The sequence below is a fragment of the Passer domesticus genome, chromosome 8, assembly GCF_036417665.1.
Source record: "Passer domesticus isolate bPasDom1 chromosome 8, bPasDom1.hap1, whole genome shotgun sequence".
Taxonomy (NCBI): Eukaryota; Metazoa; Chordata; class Aves; order Passeriformes; family Passeridae; genus Passer; species Passer domesticus.
In genome coordinates, this window is record NC_087481.1 from 25,888,201 (window position 1) to 25,896,015 (window position 7,815).

General features: G+C 48.0%; 1 protein-coding gene across 3 annotated transcripts in view; it reads right to left on the minus strand.

The window, feature by feature from the left end:
- Window positions 1-7,580, minus strand: part of MICU1 (mitochondrial calcium uptake 1) — an 88,854-nt gene extending 81,274 nt beyond the window's left edge. For 2 of the 3 annotated variants that reach the window (XM_064429835.1, XM_064429837.1), the window contains exons 1-2: window positions 7,507-7,580; window positions 6,411-6,489 (exon numbers count right to left, since the gene is read on the minus strand). The gene's annotated coding sequence lies outside the window, so the exon portion shown is untranslated. The remainder of the gene's footprint in view (window positions 1-6,410; window positions 6,490-7,506) is intronic. The other variant, XM_064429836.1, reaches the window with a different exon arrangement.
- Window positions 7,581-7,815: the final 235 nt, after the last annotated feature.

Genomic DNA, 7,815 nt, shown 5'->3' on the forward strand with positions numbered 1-7,815 from the left:
AGAAATGCAACATTATTTCAACAGTTGCATCAGTTCTGGCTAGATGTGGGTATTTGATTTCCCCAAACAATGACCCTCTGTCTCCCAGTCTGCTCTCCAAGGAAATTGAGACAAGCTGGCTTTTCCAAGCCCTAGATTTTTCCAGTGCAGAAAAGAATTGGAAGATCCCAACTCTTGCATCCTTTTTCTGATACCAAAAGGAGAGAACAAAAAGACTTGTTCCTGTTTTTCCAGCCCCCTAATTAGCTCATGATTCCAAGACTGAAAGCGCTAAGCAGCTCAGCCTGGGGAAAAGTGGCTTCCCACACTTGGTACCTCCCAGCACTGAACTTTCTGCAGACCTTTTGGGGATCCAGAGCAGATAAAACACTCCAAGCAGCATTTTGATGTCAAAGCTGGCCTTGGCAGCACAAGCATGTGAGAAGGAGAACAGTAATTCAATAAGCCAATGGGTATTTAATTTTTCATCACAGAAGGGGTCACAGGCACTTATCTGAACAATTTTACTGGGACATGGTAAGCCCATGAATTAGTGCAGAATGTAAATTGTAAATTTAAATATACTGCTATGCAGGAAGATCTTCTGAAAAAAATGTATTTAAGAGGCACTATTTAGGCAAAAAACTCCTGCAGAGACTGGCTGAGATGGAGTCACTAAAAACTCAAAGAGCTTTCTGGAGCTGTGTGTTTATTAAAAAGCCAAGTTTGACGTTGCCAGAGCACATCAAGACATCCTGACCCAACAGATGCTGCAGGAAAATTCCTCACCTGTTCAAATCTCAGCCCCTGACTGTCAATTATCCCTCAGCCCTGCTCAGTGAAGTCAGAACCAACAGCAGAAAAGTGAGGGGAACAGCTCCCAGCTCTCACATCTCCATCTTCCTGAGAGGATTGGGAAGAGGGTAAAGAAGAATTAAAATGGGGGGAGAAGCACAACAAATCCAATGGAAAGGAAAAGTCAATGAGCAAGGGAAAGGGTGAAGCAATCAGGAGAGACATTTCACCATTGACACTGAGATTCATAAACCAGGGGGAAAGAAAACCTCACAGCTTCAACCTTCCACCACAATCAGTTATGACTTCTCCTTCCCAGAGCAGCTGGGGCTGCCCCTGGATCCCTGGCAGTGCCCAAGGCCAGGCTGGACAGGGCTTGGAGCAGCCTGGGATAGTGAAAGGTACCTCTGCCCAAGGAACCTTTGGCACTGGATGGGCTTTAAGGTCCTTTGCAAGGGGAACCATTCTGTTATTCCATGAAATTTGTGTAAGAATAATCCCTGAAAGGGTGCCAGGAAGTGCATTCCAGCAAAAGAAACACCTGGATCCCCTCCTTCCCCCATTTCCAAGACAGACCCAAAAACTCCTCCTCTTTTCCCTTCCAAATTTTCAGCTTGCCGAGCACAATTTTGAGAGAAAGGATTTCACACCTTACTGAAGTTATTAGCCTACCAAGACACATAAATCAGTTTTGGGAAAATGAAATCTAGCAGCAAAGGTAATTTGTCCTCAGGTAGGAGATTGGGGCAATATTTGATCCCATTAATTTTTCTGGAGAGGAACCACATTTGTTTCAGAGCACGATTCAAATGGATGTAGAGTCTACCAAGAATCAATCAATGCAGAAATCTAAGTCATGGCCCAGCAATTTCTTTTTAACTGTCATTGCAGTGAAGTTTCACCTCTTCCTAAAATCCTCAGGCCTGGAAATGACCAATCCCCAACTCCACAGTTCTGTAACTACACCCAGCCGTGGCTCAGGGATGATCAGTGACATCCCTCCCCTCATGAGCTGCTTTATTCTGCCAAATAATTGCACTGATTTTCAGGGATAAGGATAGAAGATGATGCATTGCAAACACAAAAGCTTTTAGATTTAGCTTTAATAAAGCATTTTTAGAAATTGCAGCTGGATTATTTATAAGGATATAGGGCAGTATCTGGCTAGGGCTTCCCTTGAAAGGGAGACAGGAGTGTTTACATGTTGGGGAAAGACTTTGGTGCCACTAAACTGGCAGAAGAAACTTTGCAAACTCAACAGCAACCCCAAATTTCACCTGCAAGCTGAGCTTCCAGAGGATCTGAGAGTAGATGGATGCAGCCACCATGCAGCACAGCTTTGGAGACACAAATGAAAAATGAGTGTACCCAAACACAGTAAACTGGGCCCATCTGTTGCAGCAGCACTGAAAATAGCACCCCCAGCAAGGCTGCACTATTTCCTTGTTACTTCAGACTGTCAGACTCCAGCAATGCACTGTAGGTTTCTAGGAGGCAGCTATAAACTTGCACAGAAAAAAATGCCAAATGCTGCTTTTTCCTGGTTCAAGCTTCCCTTCCCTTCCTCCACTCAAAATGCAGCACATTCCTTGAGCTTTTCTACCTAGAAAGCATTACAGTAAAGTCCAGCCATGAAAAGCTCCCTAAAAACATCTCAGAGATGTCAGAGGTAATTTAGAAGAGCTGTAAAAACAAAAACCAACTGAAAAACTTCTCACCCCTAACTGAGGATAACAATCCTGCTTCACAAGCTATTTCTACCCTACTCAGTAGTGTGAAATTTTCTTTTTCCAGTTGCTGTTCTCAAATAATCAGGCTGCCTTTGCAAACCAGCCACTCCAGCAGGTGCACCAGAGCACAGGTATTTCCACACTGATTTGAGGAGCAAAGAACTGTTGGCAGAGGGGTAGAAAACAGAACATGTCTGCCTTCTCCTATAAAAAGTTACAGCCAGCAGGAATGCATCTGCTTAATGGCCTGACTCATTTAACTTGCCTTGCACAATCTGTGCCCACAGGGCATGATTTCCCTGAGAATTCCTAACTTTTCCACGGAATGGAGAGACTCTCCTTGAAGCTCCATCCGACAGTCATCCACCTGCATGCACCTCACAAGAAACAAAAAGTATCTCAGAGGAGTCACATTCAAGAAATGTTTATGGCTCACTGGGCTCCAAGAAAACCAGTGGTAACTCCTAATGAATAAGCAAAAAAATTAATTCTGGAAAAGAAAAATTCAGAACAAAGCAAAAGCCTCGCTAGGCTGACAAGGTGGCAGTTTGGCAGGTTTGAGTTACCTGCAGATACAATTCCAGCTCCAGAAAGATACAAAGGTTTTTTGAAGGGTGACAGACAGAGGATTGTCTCAGAATTTGATATGGTGAAGTCTGAACTCCTCTCTGACAAGGAGGAAAAAAGATTTGTGAACCCCCCAGGAACCTGAATATCACAACGTGGTAATTTCTCCCTGGCTGAAGTTGCCTTTTAAACAGGATCATCACCTACAGCCACGTCCTCCTTAAGAAAATGCTTCTTCCTGGCCAAAGAGTTATGCTTTGGTGCCTTTCTTTTCCATACAAAGAAATTTTACATTAAAAACTTACTGAAACAAACAAAAAAATTCACAGCACCTGTGTTTCATCTACCAGATGGAGATAATTTGGGAAATCAGGAGAAGAGTACAGCACTGCTTTCCCTCCAGAAAGGAAAAGCAGGTCTGAATCACTGCAGCTGCTTTTCCACCAACACACTGCTGGATTAACTTGAACTTCAGAGAGGAGAAAGGAAGATGGATAAGCCAGGCTAGTGCCTTGTGCTTTTAGAACACAGCCTGAGTATCAACAGGAAAAAGCCAGCAGCAAACACTTGGCTCCATCCAAGGTGGGCAGGCAGGCAGCACACCTTAGGTACCTGTCTGCACAGCTGGATTTTTGTGACAAAAACCCCACTGCTCTTCTAGCTCCTGAGACAAAAAAGCCAGAGGTGAGAAGTTGCTTCAAACAAAAGAAAACACAGAGATTCTAGTGGTGGTACAGAGCACAGCTGGTCCATGCAGACACTGGGGCTGGTGTGTGCCAGCACAGCAGCTTTGTCTGCATCACAGGCAGGCCAAGAATTCTGGAGCCACACAGATTCCCAGGGCTCATGTTTCAAACACAGGTCAGCTGCAACTCTTCTTGTCTCAAACCGTGACCTTCTTTCTTGTTGTCTACATGAGGATCTCAGATTCCATGTCACAGAGCTAAAGTAAGAGAAACAACTAGGAATTTCAGCTTGAAAGACCTTGGAGACCCAGAAAAAAATCCCCAACTCAAACCTGTGCCAGCCTCAGAGCAAAACTCCCACTTACAACATCAGTGCTTTGGTTCTTCCAACCTTGTCCTGCCCCACAGACAAGGAGCTCTTTGCATGGTGGGACCACAATTAAAAGCTGCTCTCAAGAGAGGTTAAATGCAGAATGCACAGAAGCAAACTCCACAGCAAGTTTCCCTGGGGAAAAACAAGTCACTGTACTCAGAGACAGGGCAGGAGACAAGTAGAACCCAGAATTTACTACCCAAGGACTTTTCAGGTAAGTCCACAGAAGCCACAGTAAAACAATTCATGATCCAACAGTCTGGTTTTGCTCTTTTAAAGTAACTTAAATCTAAAAGTAAGAGGTGAGGCTGCCACAGGCTTTGGATGGTGTGTGCTTAGGGAGACAAAGTGCCTCAGGCTCTCCTCACTTTCTGCTATGAGTCTGTGTATTTTTTACTTGAAGTGTCAAATGCATCACCCTAAAGATAAATATTAATCCTCAGCCTTTCAGTACCAACAAAAGAGCTGCAGAATGATTTTGGACAAGGACATAGAGCAAAAGCACAAGGGGGAATGGCTTCCCAGTGCCAGAGGGCAGGGCTGGATGGGATATTGGGAAGGAATTGTTCCCTGTGAGGATGGGCAGGCCCTGGCACAGGGTGCCCAGAGCAGCTGGGGCTGCCCCTGGATCCCTGGCAGTGCCCAAGGCCAGGCTGGATGGGATTGGAACAGCCTGGGACAGTGGAAGGTGTCCCTGCCCATGGCAGGGGTGGCACTGGATGATTGTTAACAGCCTTTCCATGATTCTGTGTTTAAGAGGGAGCCACACCATTTGCACCACACTCTTCTTAGAACAATTCAGTTTAAAAAAGAAAGGCAATGTTCATCTCAAAGGTGTACAACACCCAAAAGCCCTGAGTAACTGTTTCCTGCTAAATTATCCCAAACAACATCATCCCACCTGAAGTTACATCTACACCAAGACACTTGTTCACTGGCATCCCTTCAATGTCCCAACAGGGAATCACAGCACCTGGAATTAATATAATTAAGGTCATTTTTATTGTGGTACCCCAGCATCCTCAGTCCCCCTGCACTGAGCTAAAATAGTGGGCCCCAAATATGTCAACTGGGAACTCAGGAAGAAAAAACCAACTATTTCCATATCCCAGCTCACTTCTGGAAGTGTTACTGCAGCAACTGGAACAGCATGAAACAATGTGGTTTTATAACAAACTTAACATGAATGCTACAGAACTTATTTTGCTCAAGAAAATAAAAATGGTTATTGCCACATTCCAGATCTAAACAAGCTGATGGCTCCCTCAACTATCACCTGAAAAAAGTAACATTTGTGAGGTGCTGCTTCAAATGATCAGCAGGTCTTGCAGCCTGAGGACAACGGGATCATCTCTTCTCAAACTCTGCCATGAGCTTAGCCAGGAACCTGCAGGGAGAAGTGACACAGCCACCACCAGTGACACACAGGGCACTCCAGAGGGTCCCCAGCAGGCAGACAGTAATGATGGAACCAAGGCACATCATTCTTTTCCTTCAGGGCATGGCACTTCAGCTTCCTTGGTTCAGGAAGCATTAGGGAATACCACAAAAGTTGCTGCAGAAAATGGGTCATTGGGAGAGCAAGCCACTTCCACAAGGAAAAAAAGAGGGCAGAGCTAATGCATGAGCTTCAGATTCACTGTAAACACCTTCCACTGTCCCAGGCTGCTCCAAGCCCCATCCAGCCTGGCCTTGGGCACTGCCAGGGGTCCAGGGGCAGCCACAGCTGCTCTGGGCACCCTGTGCCAGGGCCTGCCCACCCTGCCAGGGAACAATTCCTTCCCAATATCCCATCCATCCCTGCCCTCTGGCAGTGGGAAGCCATCAAATGGTCTGTTGTTCCACATGGACAAACACATAGTTAAACTATCTTTTATTACCTCTAGTTATATTTTTGTTGGTGCTTTTTCTATACCTCTCAATGTTCAAACACATTTTTAGTGACCACTTCAGTTTTTTTTTGGTGTTAAGAGTTTTTTTACATTTTATGAAAGTGGTGGAACAGCTGAGGTTGGCTTGACAGAAAGCTCCAGGCAGACAAACTTCTTCCAGGGCTCAGTGTGCCCAAGCACTTGAACCAGGAAAGTCAGCACAGCTCTGTACACTGGGAAAAAAAGGCAACTCATACTCCTACAGCTTTGAGAAAAGCCCTAAGAGAACGCTCCAGGACAAGAATAATTCTACACAAGGAATATTAATCAGCCAAATGATGAATTCACCAGTTAAAGCACCTGGGAGCAGGGAGTTGCACAGCCCAGCACCCAGGAACACCATCCTCACCTGCAGTGTATTTGCTCCCAGTTTGCAGGTCAAGAGGTCGCAGGGAACACAGGGAAGTATTTCTCAGCTGGGGCCTGTTCTAGAAATGAGAAAGAAACATAATAAAGATCATAACTTTGTGCTGCACCCAATTGCCCTCCTGGCAGTCATGCCCTGCAGTGCCCACACGTATCGACCTCAGGAAGTGCATCTCACACTGAGCCAAAAAAAGCCAGGAGGAGGAAAATGGTCAACAGCTGAATAAAGGAATTAAAGATAAGCCAGGCCTTTAATTCAAGCCCGAGCTGGCAATGAGGATTCTAAAGGAGAAACCTGCAAAATTCCTGCCTGATTTGACCTTCCCACCCCCCTAGACCCCACTAAACACAGTCACATTTACCGTCCTTCCCAAGCAGCTCATTAAACTAGCGGCAAGTACAGAACACATAAATCACGTTGTGATGAACATCAGGCATTTCTGTGCTCTGAGCAGCACATTAACTCAAATTCGCCCTAAAGGTTTTCCGACACAAACTGCACATCAAACACAGCTGGGGCCGTTCAGCGGAGTTAAAGCTCTAAGGAACCGCTATGAAGAGAAGTAGTTTGATGTGAGCTGTGACACACGGCGGTAACTCGCACAGCCCGGGCAGCGCCGCCAGAGCACGGACCCAAAGCCAGAGCCCTTCCTGCAGGGCCCCCTCCGTGCCCCGGGCCACTTCCCGGGGGGAGGCACGGTGTCACTGCGGGACGCGGGGATGGAGCGGCCAGGAGAGCACGGCACCCCGAGCCCGTGTGTTTTCCCTGGCTCTGTCTCAGCCCCGGCACCCAGGGCCCCTCACTCCGGGAGGCAGCACCCTGCTATTCCCGGCTCCTGCGACTCCCCCTAGCCCGGGCACCCCCGCCCAGCCCCCGGGACTCCCCTCACACCTCTGGCCTAAGCACACCCCATACTCCGTGGCCTTCAACTTCCCCGTGCCTTGGGAACGCCCCCGCCCGCTTCCGGGCTCTGGCATCCACCCAGCCCGGGCTCCCATCAACCCCAAGGCCCGGAACAGCGCAGCCCCGGGACCGTGGGCTCCCCAGCCCCTCTCCGCCCCCTCAGGACCCCGCTCACCTCAGCCCCGCCGCTGCCGCCGCCCCGCCCGCCGCGCGCGCGCTTCCGGGGACGGGGCATGGGGGCGTGGTCTGTGGGGGTGTAGGCGTGGTCTGTATTATATGGGCGTGGTCTGTCGGTTGTGGGCGTGGCCTCGGCGCCGGCCGGGCGCCGTGAGGGGCGCGGGGGTCGCTGCGGCTTTTGGGGGGGTCTGTGCGTGTGTAGGGTTCAGAAACCTCTTTGTGTAGGTCACGAGAGGCTTTTGTGCGGCGTGTGGTGAGTGTTCCTGCGGGTCCTGTGTGTAGGGGCTGAGGGGATTGGGTATAGGGC